Here is a 14,727-nt window from a genome sequence, read left to right on the forward strand (position 1 = left end):
AAAGCGAGGCGTCGTCTGGCATTTAGCGGCGTGATGTGTAGCTTATGAGTAGCCGCTCGACCATGAAATCCAAGTTTTCTCACCTCTCGCCTAACTGTCATAGTACTTGCAGTGGGTCCTGATGTAGTTTGGAATTCCTGTGTGATGATCTGAATAGATTTCTGCCTATTACACATTACGACCCTTCTCAACTGTCGGCGGTCTCCGTCAGTCAACAGCCAAGACCGGCATGTGCGCTTTTGTGCTGTACGTGTCCCTTGACGCTACCACTTCACTATCACATCTGAAACAGTGGACCTAGGAATGTTTAGGAGTGTGGAAATCTCGCGTACAGACGTATGACACAAGTGACACCCAATCACCTGACCAAGTTCGAAGTCGGTGAGTTCCGCGGAGCGCCCCATTCTGCTCTCTCACGATGTCTTATGACTACTGAGGTCTCTGATATGAAGTACCTGACAGCACAATGCACCTAATATGAAAAACGTATGTTTTTGGGGTGTCCGGGTACTTTTGATCACATAGTGCACATGTGATCTTCCAGCAGGATGGTGCAACATCGCACTGGAATTTACAAGTTCGTGGGAGAGGAGGAGGAAGAGGGAGAGGGAGAGACCGGAGCGTTTCTATTGCGTTATGTATTCCTGACGTTATCGGAATGGGGAGCGATTTGTAGACGTCAGCAGACGCGGATACGGAGGGGCATGTGGTCAGCACACCGCTCTCCCGGCCATTGTCTGCTTACGTGAGCGTTGCCGCTACTCCTCAGTCAAGTAGCTCCTCAATTGGCCTGACAAGGGCTGACTGGACCCAGTCTACCAGAAGCACCCGCCTGACCTGGACGGTGACCCATGTAAGTCCTAGCCAAGTCCAACGGCGCTTAATTTCGGTGATCGGACGGGAACCGGTGTTACATAGCTCTGTCAAATGGTTCAAATGGCTCTGAGCATTATGGGACTTAACAGCTGTGGTCAGCAGTCCCCTAGAACTTAGAACTACTTAAACCTAACTAACCTAAGGACATCACACACATCCATGCCCGAGGCAGGATTCGAACCTGCGACCGCAGCAGTCGCACGGTTCCAGACCGCGCGCCTAGAACCGCGAGACCACCGCGGTCGGCATAGCTCTGTCGAAACCGGTTACCCAATAAAATGATTTCGTACCCATCTTGGCTTGTGAAGTTTTCTTCAGTTACCGCCGATCATGAGACCCCAGCATTTTGACAATAATAGTCGCAATCGCGTCACTCACAACTGACAAGGACGCGACGCTGTGACAACCATTTCGTTGACTTCCGGTATTCTAATCGGAGGCCAGTCGACTGTTGCTTATGTGAAAGTTTCAGCTCAATAAGTTTCTATTTGTGAAAAAGAAAATCGAGATCAAATGTCACGACAAAGGATCCATTTCCGACTAAGTGCAATTGTCAGATAATTGATAATTAAAAAAAATATTTTTGGACCGCAAGTGAACGACCGTTCCCTTAGCTCAGTGGTCAGGTTTCAGGGAAGACCCGGAAATTCAATGGTGTCCAAAATTAAAGCAACAAAGGGAAATTTTGCAAAGTTGCGTTCATTTTGCTACAAAACAGTATAAATAGATCATAGTAAAGCAGAAACAATGTAAAGAATACATAACGTAAACAACTGCAACATGCATAAAGATAAAAACTGTGTGCCGGACCGAGACTCGAACTCGGGACCTTTGCCTTTCGCGGGCAAGTCCTCTACCAATTGAGCTACCCAAGCACGACTCATGCCCCGTCCTCACAGCTTTACTTCCGCCGGTACCTCGCCTCCTACCTTCCAAACTTTACAGAAGCTCTCCTGCGAACCTTTCAAAACTAGCACTCCTGAAAGAAAGGATATTGCGGAGACATGGCTTAGTCACAGCCTGGGGGATGTTTCCAGAATGAGATTTTCACTCTGCAGCGGAGTTTCATATCAGCGCACACTCCGCTGCAGAGGGAAAATCTCATTCTGGATGCATAAAGATAGAAGAAAATGTTCTTCTTTATCTCCAAACTTAACGGATTTGCACACACATTCCAGCAACTGGTTAACGTGCTCAGTATGGGGTGTGACCACCTCTGCCAGTAATATAGGCCTGACAACGACGGGGCTTGCTGTGAATGATGTCATCAATCTTATGTTGGGGAAATAACGCCCATTCTACCTGCAGAGATGCTTGCAGTCTTGGAGAGTGGTTGGTGGATGCTGAGGTGATTGAGGCCGTCTCCCTAGTGCATTCAAATCGGGAGAGCGAGCAGGCCACACCATGCGTGCAATATCTTTCGTTTCCAAGAAAACAGCAATCACCCTTGCTCTATGAGATTGACCATTATCGTCCATCAGTACGAAGTCTCGGTCCACAGCACCTCGCAACAACCGTCCCAAGATCTCGTGACAATACATGGCAGCTGTTAAACCTTGACGATTCACCCGTACAATTTTATGATAAGGTGTTCGAGTGGTCACCATAATCCCTGCCCACACAATCAGAAAACCTCCTCGATATCAGTCTCTTTCCACAAATTCCGGGTCCCGAAATCGTGGCGAGAAAATGGGGATCATCATCTTCAGTAATTCCGTGAATGTATGAGACACTGAATGTGAATGTTACGGGCAGCCACATAACGCCCCCTGGCCCAGTCAATCCCCGCTGAATAATAACGATTAACTCTTTTAGTTCTTATGGAACCATAGTGTTAGGACTTTATACGTTTTCCGTGATTAATGCAGTTCAAAGTAATCTCCAATCTGCAAATAAACGACCTCTCAATTTCAATCTAGTTCATTAAACTTTCCCCCAATGTGCGTACCTGCACGCCATCCTTCCTCCTGTGATCACTGACCTCATTTATTCTGTAAGAGAGAATTACTTGGAAGCATTTCGGGAAATTCAATCCGTCATCAGCCAATCTGAAGTCTGGCAGATTTCTGTTGGCCATATTTCAGGGTTCCGTGTCTCAACCCGTAAAAACAGAACCCTTATGGGATCGCTTTGCTGTCGTCCGACTCCAAGGAGTTCTTGACTTTTCAGGAACGAGTATACGCATCACGTTCAAATTTGTCACGTATTAAGGTGTATGGTCCTTCGGCGAAGCAAGACTTGGAACTTCTAATCACATGTTTTGAGACTAGAAAACTTACTCACCAAAACCTGCAGGGCGCCTCCCGTTGGCGTGTTGTTGTTGTTGTTGTTGTTGTGGTCTTCAGTCCTGAGACTGGTTTGATGCAGCTATCCATGCTACTCTAACCTGTGCAAGCTGCTTCATCTCCCAGTACGTACTGCAGCCTATATCCTTCTGAATCTGCTTAGTGTATTAATCTCCTGGTCTCCCTCTACCATTTTTACCCTCCACGCTGCCCTCCAATACTAAATTGGTGATCCCTTGATGCCTCAGAACATGTCCTACCAACCAATCCCTTCTTCTAGTCAAGTTGTGCCACAAACTCCTCTTCTCCCCAATTCTATTCAATACCTCCTCATTAGTTATATGATCTACCCATCTAATCTTCAGCATTATTCTGTAGCACCACATTTCGAAAGCTTCTATTCTCTTCTTGTCCAAACTATGGCATATAATCATTAAATTTGGCAAGAAAAATGGCTTTACAGTACAAGTAACGGTAAAAAATCAGAATTTTTTCATTTATAGTTATATCACACGAAGAAAATATTTCTTTTCTCATTTGTTATCCGACTTCGAACTTGAAATTAACACGTTGTGGAAAGCAGGAGCGATATCTTGCCAGTATCAATGTCGTCAATATCCTCGATTCCCGGAGTGGAGCCGGCCGGGGTGGCCGAGCGGTTCTAGGCGCTACAGTCTGGAACTGCGCGACCGCTACGGTCGCAGGTTCGAATCCTGCCTCGGGCATGGATGTGTGTGATGTCCTTCGGTTAGTTACGTTTAGGTAGTTCTAAGTTCTACGGGACTGATGACCTCAGAAGTTAAGCCCCATAGTGCTCAGAGCCATTTGAACCATTTGAACCCAGAATGGATGAACTGTCTATATAAACAATTAAGTTTGCACGAAGTCCTCAGTGCGTGTGTCCACCTCGCATATTGCCGATTTTTCCTCGGCAAAGCAGCTAGGACTGAAGACAATTAATATTTCTTGGATTTCAAACTACTTGGCGTTGAGGTCGGGGTACAGAATGTTAAGCACTGTATACCTTCAATATAAAGCTGGCAGCTGCGGTTACGTCCCTGTTATACGGCTAAAGATTGTCCCACCAAAGAATTAATTAGTATCTACACGTTCTGGATAGTCAAGAAATAGTGGGATTCTTTAACGTCCTTACACCTTTATACTTAATGTCTCTCTCTCTCTCTCTCTCTCTCTCTCTCTCTCTCTCTCTATCTAAAAAGTTTCGGCAGTCTATCCTGTCGAGCCCTTTTTCTGCCTCAACTAAGGCAATATACCAGAGGCATTCTATCAGTGATGTAACGCATTTTCTTCTGGAGGCAGGTTGGTTTTATTCAGGATTACAGTACATCATCTTATTTCCCACAGCCTTGTCGCAGTGGTAACACCGGTTCCCGTCAGATCACCGAAGTTTAGCGCTGTCGGGCCGGGCTAGCACTTGGATGGGTGACCATCCGGTCTGCCGAGCGCTTTTGGCAAGCGGGGTGCACTCAGCCCTTGTGAGGCAAAACTGAGGAGCTAAAAGATTGAGAAGTAGCGGCTCTGGTCTCGTAAACTGACATACGGCCTGGAGAGCGGTGTGCTGACCACGTGCCCCTCCACATCCGCATCCAGTGACGCCTATGGGCTGAGGATGACACGGTGGCCGGTCGGTACCATTGGGCCTTCACGGCCTGTTCAGGAGGAGTTTAGTTTTAGTTTTAGTTTGGGTAGAGAATCCTATTTTTCAACACAATCTCCGTTCAATGCCATGGTCTTGCGTCACCTTACTGGGAGGGCCTGTATGACCGCATAGTACCACTCTGCTGGTCGACATCGGAGACAACATCTTGCTGCTTCAATAAGCTCCCCATTATCTGCATTGGACCAAACAGGAGGAAATCGGAAGGTGCCAGATCCGAGCTGTAGGGTGGATGAGGAAGAACAGTGCAACAAAGTGTTGTGAGCTCTGAGCTCCTCTCGGTGTGCAGACTTACGTGATGCCTTGCGTTGTCATGGAGAAGAAGTTCGTTTGCATTTTTGTGGCGACGAACATGTTGAAATCGTTTATTCAGTTTCCTGGGGGTAACACGATAGACTTCAGAGCTGATCGATGTACGGCGAAAGAGGGCATCAAATAGAATAATCCGTTTACAACACCGGAAGACTATCGCCATGGCTTTGCCGGCTGAGAGCGCGGCTTTTAACTTTCTCTTCGGAGGAGAGGTGGTGTGGCGCCACTCAATGGATTGCCTGTTTGTTTCCGGTTCGAACTGATGAACCCGTTTTCACCGCCTGTGACGATGATCTACAACACTGTCACGATCAGCCTCATAACGAACAATAAATTCCGCCTAGATTGTTCTTCTTTGCACTTTATGGTGTTGTGTTAGGCTGCGTCGGACCCAGGGGGCACACACCTTCGAACGCCCTACCTGGTGGACAAGCGGGTCAGTACTACCGACAGAGACGTCCAGTTGAGTTTATCATCGGTCGAACACCGCCAACGTTGCAGGAGTCACAGCTCTGTGTAGCCGGCCAGCACACGGGAGATAGGACAGGTTTGCGCGACCTTGTTGCGATGGTGACAAACGCCTCGCCCAATGGCTCACCGTGCTTTTGTTCACTGCAAGATCTCCGTAGACATACTGCGAGCGCCTATGGTTGCCTGCGATGTCACTATTTTCCGTGAAAAGAAACTCAGTGTTAGCTCTCTGCTTGCAATGTACCTCCGTTACAGACGCCATTTTGTAGGCCACCTATAGCACCGTCAGCAATTGGAACTTCATGAAACTGTATCGGCTGAACAGGGAATAATCCCCAACAAAGACCACATTTTTTCAACTGAAAGTGGCCGAGGAAAACAAATGTGTCGTATTAATTATTAAACGCCCCTCGTATGTGTGCTGAGCTTTCTTCAGTCTTTTCTCAAGAATTAATCATAAGTTGAGCATTGTTTCTCGTGTGACCACGCTTCTTGCAAATCTCAAATGGTTGTCCGTGCCCATTGCATCTACACTCCGTTCTGACAGGAAACGAGGCCGCTGACGCTGCTGCCAAGGTTGCAGTCCTCGTCTCTCCGATGACCTCTGTGTTGACGTCTGTCAGCAGGTGATGTCACTTTGGCATCACCACTGGTCCTCCCTTCATGGAAACAAGCTCCGGGTTATTAAGCCTCTCCCAGTGGCTTGGACGACCTCCTCTCGTCCCTTCCCGCCGGGAGATCATTTTAACTAGATTGTTTATTGGGCACCGTCTTTTCAGCCATCGCCATCTGTTACGTGCCCGCCGCTCGTGGTCTCGCGATAGCATTCTCGCTTCCCGAGCAAGGGGTCCCGGGTTCGATTCTCGGCGGAGTCAGGGATTTTCACCCGCCCTGAGATGACTAGGTGTTGTTCTGTCGTCTTCATCATGATCATCATCATCATTATCATCTTCATCATTCATCCCCATTACAACCTGAGGAGGGCAACCGCAAACCACCTCCATTAGGACCTTGCCTAGTACGGCGGTGCCGGTCTCCCGCATCGTTCTCCTACGCTCTGACGAGGAGTATGAGACTTCATCATCATCGTTATGTGGTGCTCCCCCGTTTGTGCACACTGCGCTCAGCTTTTTACTGTCCGCCATTTCCGCGCAGGCTGTCGACCGCGTTTTACTTTTTATCCGTCCCAGCAACATGGCGAAGGCCGTTTAATTTTTAGTTCTGGACCTCCGTTCCTCTGTGGCGTATTTTATAGACTTTCTCTACGTCCCTGTTTTTAGCTATCTTCTCTTCCGTCAGCTGGGATAGACGTGTAGTCATATTTAACTCCTCTCTCTGTCTTCGCGTTCTTTACTTTCGACATGGGGAGCGGATGACCGTAGTTGTTTTCCGCCCTAAAACAAAACAAAACAAACCATCCTGCATTCGATCCTCCTTACGATAAGAATGTTCAATATGTTGGATTTTTTTGTTTCTTTTTTGTTTAGGGCGCTGAATTACTAAGGTCATTAGCGCCGAGTCACAAACGTAGCGTACAAAAACGCAAGGGGACAACACCAGAAAGGACTTACAAAGGCGCAGATAAACAAAATAAAAGAGTTCTACATCTACATCTACATTTATACTCCGCAAGCCACGCAACGGTGTGTGACGGAGGGCACTTTACGTGCCACTGTCATTACCTCCCTTTCCTGTTCCAGTCGCATATGTTTCGCGGGAAGAACGACTGTCTGAAAGCCGCCGTGCGCGCTCTAATCTCTCTAATTTTACATTCGTAATCTCCTCGGGAGGTATAAGTAGGGAGAAGCAATATATTCGATACCTCATCCAGAAACGCACCCTCTCGAAACCTGGCGAGCAAGCTACACCGCGATGCAGAGCGCCTCTCTTGCAGAGTCTGCCACTTGAGTTTGTTAAACATCTCCGTAACGCTATCACGGTTACCAAATAACCCTGTGACGAAACAAGCCGCTCTTCTTTGGATCTTCTCTATCTCCTCCGTCAATCCGATCTGGTACGGATCCCACACTGATGAGCAATACTCAAGTATAGGTCGAACGAGTGTTTTGTAAGCCACCTTGGATCTCTTTGGACAGGTCCGTCAATGTAATAAAACTAAGGATACGAGCAGCTGCTCGAGCGTCAGCAGCTAAAAGTTCCTATAAGGTCGACGGCAGAGACCGGACAACACGAGAGTGAATAAAACGGGGACAGAACAATAAAACATGGCGCACCGTCAATGGATGACCACAGGGGCACTGCGGGGCGGGGTCACCGGACAACAGGTAGCGCTGGCTAAATCGGCAATGCCGAATCCGCAACCTGGCCAAAATGACCTCCTCTCGCCGGGAAGGGCGTGAGTAGGTCGTCCAAGCCGTCGGGGTCGGTTGGATGGCCCTAAGCTTATTTTCATGGAGAGAGGACCAAGCCTCATGCCACAATGATGAAACGCGCCGACAAGGAACCCCACTAACATCAGTTGACGGGACGCAAAAGGAAGCTGTCCGAGGCCTTGGTCGCAGCATCAGCAGCTTCGTTCCCAGGCACACCAACGTGGCCAGGAATCCACACAATAAGGACACGAGCGCCGGTATCAGATAGCGACTGAAGGGACCGTTGAATTCGTTGCACGAGAGGCTGGTCCGAAAATGGTCACGGAGACACTGAATGGCGTTCAAGGAATCAGAGCGGATGGCATAGGAAGAATGACGATGGCGGCGGATATATTGAACAGCCTGATAGGGAGCAAGAAGCTCAGCTGTAAAGCTTGAACACTGGTCAAGGAGCCGGTATTGAAAGGTATCATCCCCAACGACAGGGGCACATCCGACGCCAGCGGTAGTCTTGGACCAAGATGTTGGAGTCATGTGTTACCAAATTGAACGTCCTTTCCCTAAATGGCTTACGGCGAGCTCCGAGCCAACGCAAATTCTCTTTCAGCATTCTCATCCAGGTGACCTCGACACAGCCTGGCTCGCATCCTTGCATGGAATAGTGAAGGCGCGTCTCGTGACGTATCGCACTACAGGCAGGGCTATATGGGGCAGCAGGTGTACGCCACTCTGGCGCCCAGCGCCGCTTGCACCTCGGCAGGCACACGGTCGTGCATTATGCAGCCGCTAATGGCCGGCAAGGCACTGCACGCCTCGCTACCAGGACGCACGGCTACCCGCCTCATGCGCAGGGCGGCCCGTGTGCTGAAAGAGACGCCTCAAACACGCACACACGCCGACAGCTTTTCCACGTTCGTGGCTCGGGCTCTTCTTCGTGAATACGTCGCTCACTGAATACGTACAGAGTACATAAAAAGCAGAAAATGACGACTACGTTCTTTTTCAAGACAGGGGCAAATGTTGTTCCTGGCGTATGCAAATCACGTGGCAGATAAAGTTTCCAGTTCACAGGGGCTGTTCGAAACGCCGTATGGTCCTTTTTTTTAGAAAGGTCGCGTCAACGGAAAACTGCAGCGGAAGTCAGGGAAATATGAAGGTTATCAGCGTTCGATGTAACAACTAGCAGCAACGCGGATAAACGTAGTGCGAGGTTCAAAAAATAGACACGACCATCTTTAACCTACTTGTCTGTCAGGATAGATTTTACTGCGGCTAATGTACAGGGTGGGCGAAATATAACGGGTAGTAAAGTGAAAAAGGAGGGAGACGTTATACGGCTAAAGATTGTCCCACCAAAGAATTAATTAGTATATACATGTTCTAGACAGACAAGAAACCGCAGGTTTCTTTAACGTCCTTATACTTTTATACTTGACGTCACTCTCTCTCTATAAATATAAGTACCAGAATGAGATTTTCACTCTGCAGCGGAGTGTGCACTGATATGAAACTTCCTGGTAGATTAAAACTGTGTGCCGGACCGAGACTCGAACTCGGGACCTTTGCCTTTCACGGGCAAGTACTCTACCAACTGAGCTACCCAAGCACGACTCACGACCCGTTCTCACAGCTTTAATTCCGCCAGTACCTCGTCTCCTACCTTCCAAACTTCACTGAAGCTCTCCTGCATACCTTGCAGAACAGACGGGGCGTGGGTCGTGCTTGGGTAGCTCAGTTGGTAGAGCACTTGCCCACGAAAGGCAAAGGTCCCAAGTTCGAGTCTCGGTCCGGCACACACTTTTAATCTGCCAGGAAGTTGTACATTGTTAATTATTTCAACTGTTAATACATTTATACCACTGTGAGAGAAGACAGTCTAATACCTAGACGGAAAACTTTTGGGATTACCTACTGCACCATGATTGTACCGAGGCGTGCATCTCGTCGTTCGAAGCAAATCGACGGCGACGAATGTCTTTCTTCAGGCCTCCACAAATATTGAAGCCGCATGGAGAGAGATCTGAACTGTATAATAGACGTAAAAGGCTTTCCGGAGAAAATGCTGCAGCGTACTCGAAACAACTTTGGCAACGTGTGGGCGCATGGAAGGTGTGTATGGATTTACTAGCGGAAGAATTCTGCAGCGTACTCGCGGGCGGGCCCACACGTTGCCGAGGTTGTTTCGAGTAAGCTACAGCATTTTCGCTAGGAACGTTCTACTCATCCTCCGTACGCTTACGATTTCCGTATTTTTGGAGCCCTTAAGAACGACATTTGTGGAAGTCGATTTGCTTCGCACGAAGAGGTGCACCCTTGCACGAAATTATCGTTCAGCAGGCAATCGCAAATATTTCCTATGGATGCAGTAACAGTCTTGTCTGACAGTGGGATAAATGTGTTAACAGTGATGGCGATCATGTTTGAAATAATAGACAGTTCACTTATTCTTTTCGATCTGTCTAGTTTTCATTTGACTGCCCCTTATAAAATTGTCAATGGGAAATATTTCGTGCCCGTTAAGATAGGTAATCCAACATACATTACCTGCAACTTGAGTTTATGTAAGTTGGGGTGCCTAGCTGTAGGTGCACGAAATATTTTCTCTGGACAGTTTTGGTTGGTTGGTTGGTTTGGGGAAGGAGACCAGACAGCGAGGTCATCGGTCTCATCGGATTAGGGAAGGACGGGGAAGGAAGTCGGCCGTGCCCTTTGAAAAGAACCATCCCGGCATTTGCCTGGAGCGATTTAGGGAAATTACGGAAAACCTAAATCAGGATGGCCGGACGCGGGATTGAACCGTCGTCCTCCCGAATGCGAGTCCAGTGTCTAACCACTGCGCCACCTCGCTCGGTGGACAGTTTTATTTTGGTCGCTCTGTATATACCAGAACTATCTTTACAGGAAAGAAATTAAGGAAATGCAAACCACGAATAAAAGCACTTGCAAAACTCTTGCTCAACCAATACATTAGTACTGTTTGGGCATCAGAGACCCTACCCAAGTAAGATCAGTGGAAGAGAGAGAAGTTTCAGACAGAGGCTTTGTGAGAATCGTCACGAGCTTAATAGATGGAGAAGAAAATCAGAGTGGATAAGGACGCAGAACGAAGAGTCGACCGTGTCCTTTTAAAAGAAACCTTAAGCGTTTTAAATAACACGGAAAAAGCATCATTCCTTCTGCTAATGGTTTAACTGTCTACTTCGCTTGTCAGGGGACCTTTTTAATCAACACAGATGGTCAACAAGCTTCAGTGGGAGACAATAAAAGAAAGGGTTGTGGGCATCATGGATACCCTTACTCTCTGAACTCCGGCAGCCACTGTATTCTACCACACGGATACCTCTAGTTTAACATTCGATAAACTCTCATAGTGAAGCAACTGAAACCGTATCGTAAATACCACAATCCGAAAATTTCTGCTCAATACTTTATTAGTCAGCATCCGATATTGTAATGAAGTACAGGAACCTTATTAAATACGCAAAACACAGTTTATTCTGAATTACTGCCTCTGTTGAAAAGCGTCAACCATGCGTATGTTCAAAAGCAAATTTGATCTTTTATTTCCAAAGTAACGGTCACAAGAGGTTAAAAATTCAGCTTCAATTTCGAAAACATATCATTAACGTGTATACAGGGTGATTCAAAAAGGACTTTACAACTTTGAAATGATATAGAAAGTTATTGAGATAACTTACAGAATCAGTAGATGGGTTATTTTGTGGTGAACAACCTCACGTTCCATATAAAAGCGTCAAGTGTCATTTTGGTTCGATGTGACTACCATTTGTGATGTGGCAAACATCCAACCGCTAAACAATTTCTTTCCACACTCGTTGCAGCTAATCAGGCGTAACTTGTGAAGCGGCAGCGTAGATTCCATTTTTCAGGTAATCTAAATTGTTTGGTAGAGCAGGAACAAACACACGGACAGCAGTGTTCGTTTCATGAAACGAAAACACGCTCCGCAGCGGTGAAAGCAGACATTTTAATTGTACACTACGCTGGCGCTCCTGGAGGCTGAATGGGGTACTGATGCACTACGTGAATCAAACTTGACCTTGTTTGCTACAAAAGACACATCTACCGATTCTGTAAGTTATCTCAAAAATTTCTGTATCATTCTAAAGTTGTAAAGTCCTTTTTGACTCACGCCATATTTACTTCATTGCAATGTACGTTATCTCTACATTAAAAACATCGTTGACCAGATTAATTTTGTAACGTTTACACTCCAGAAAATTTTCTTTGAAAACAGTTTTCTAATAAACTTTTCCAATTATCTGTAGAATGCATTAATGTATCTAATGTTTTGTGATACTATAATTTGTATTTGTAAGTCCAATTAACTGTGAACTCAAGCAGTGTCATCTAACACTTTCATTGTAAAATGTTGTATATCATACGGCGGAAATGGCTACCAGGACTATGCAAGATAATCGAGTTTGTCCAACAAGAGTCGCCGTGTAGACCATTTATACATTGTGAGACGGTTCGATTTATGCAATGAAGAAACAGTCTTTTATTAAATTGAAATGCTAGAATGGCCAGAAAACTGAGTTCATCATTTGGTGGAGTGCACGGAGGAGATCCTACACGAAAGAACTTCCAGGTTTTTTAATTACAGCGAAGATATTATTGTTATCCAAATGTTGACCTTATAATCAAAATTTAAGTATCTACTGCGGAACTATCTGCCACGATTTTATTGAAGTTTGCAGCGTGCTTCTACAGATCAACGGAAGCAAAAAACAAAATAACTGAGCTTTAATAAGTTCCTTAATATCATTCTTAGTGATCGTTACAACTGTATCCAGCTGTATTTCGCCTACTGGCAGTAAAAACTGGAGAAATTGGGAAGTATACAGAGAAGTGCTGACAATCTTACTTTTGTGCGACATTCATTAATAAAACAGGAAGGGAGACAGTGGAGAGCAGATGGAAGCGAATGGAAGATGATTCTGTTACGCCACGTAATCTTCCTCACAGACAGGGTAGTAACTTGCACAAAACCAGCAGAGCGGTAGATAAGCAATTCTAGGCTTAGACAAGCTTTCACACACTGAGGCTGCATGTATTTAAATTTTCTGAAGTTTCTCAGAGTAGCCCTTGTTTCGAAATTCACTTCATGGGAATATCAGGTTTTTCCAGTGGAACAGCCTAATGGTAATTACACCTTTCACTCTAATTCTATTGAGCACGTGTTCGTTTATCTCCGAAGTGCCGCACATAAACAAATAAAAGAAGAAAATGCAAAGCACAATGCGAAAATTTTCTTTCGCTGAGGTGCCAAGAAGTGAATTCGTCTTCACAATAATTAACAAAATGCGTGGGATCAAATGTCAGAAGCTGTCATGAAGATGACCTTACACGCACGTGTTTTCATCGTGAAGTACGCCACACGTGATTTTCCAACTTGGTTGGTGCACACTCAGACGCGAGCTGGTGTATAACATGGAGCGAGCTCTTCATAGTGATTTACCACTATAGCGTTCTCCACCATCAGTTGTCCACCATATCTAGAGCTCATGCCACCATGTTTTTTTACAAAAATGGACGCGCATTAAGTAGCTACTTCAGCTCTTTTAGTGATCGTCGAAAACTAGCAGAGAAAATAGAGAAGAAGATCGCTCACACGCCGATGGATTACACTACGAATAGTTGGGCATATTTAAAAATTTGCTTTGTCATTCCTATGCAGTCATTACCTCCGGTCTAACGCACTTTACTTTTTTAAACACGCGAGACAGCGCCTTGGCTCGTCAAAATTTATTATGCTAGTTGTTACTCTAAACGTTGTAAAAACACTGTTCCCCTTTTACTGCGTCTATTAAAAAGCACATTTACCGCCCTTCTCCAGTTGGTAGCCAGTTACTCTGTCCGTAGTACGCATCGTACTGAAATGCGAGGGATCAACGTATGACGTAGACAGCACTCTTGCAACTCATTGTTTCATGTTCCCTGGCAAGTTCACAAAATCGAAAAGAACTCACTCGTGAATGAAGCGTGCTTTTATTAACGCAAATCATCGAATATTCCGAACATACTTATATTACATTAATAACAATGTCCCAACATATTTCGGAAAACATAAGAATAAAAAGAAATGCCGAAAGGCGGAAGCGAACTAGCAACGTATCAGCTCACTGTTAGCATATCTGTCAGTTATCCTATAGTTCACAGTTAATATGCAACACTGTCTTTAATCTTACGACATGTTGAAGGCTTAAATTGCTGGTATGTTATTAACTGACATTTAATGACAAATCATACCAATGACGTGGTTTTGATGAAATTTCAGTGTGATGATACCCTGAAACGACATACTTTCATAACATCTACATCGACATGATATTCTGCAATTCAGTTCACAATTAATGGCCTGGCAGAGGGTTAATCGAACCACCTTCAAGCTATTCCTCTAACGTTCCACTCTCGTAAAGCGCGCGGGAAAAACGAACACTTAGATCTTTCTGTGCGAGCTCTGATTTCTCTTGTTTTATTATTATCATTGATCTCTATGTAGGTGGACGCCAACAAAATATTTTCACATCCTGAGAAGGAAGATGGTGATTCAATTTTCCTCACGAGACCCTGTCGCAACAAAAAACGCCTTTTCTTTAATGACTGCCAACCTAATTGACGTATCATATCCGTGGAGCTCTCCCCCTTATTTCGCGATAGTACAAAAAGAGCTTTCCTTCTTTGAACTTTTGCGATGTCCATCGTCGATCCTATCTGATGCGGATCCCATACCGCACAGCAGAACTCC

Source organism: Schistocerca americana, chromosome 5, assembly GCF_021461395.2.
Source record: "Schistocerca americana isolate TAMUIC-IGC-003095 chromosome 5, iqSchAmer2.1, whole genome shotgun sequence".
NCBI classification, from domain to species: Eukaryota; Metazoa; Arthropoda; class Insecta; order Orthoptera; family Acrididae; genus Schistocerca; species Schistocerca americana.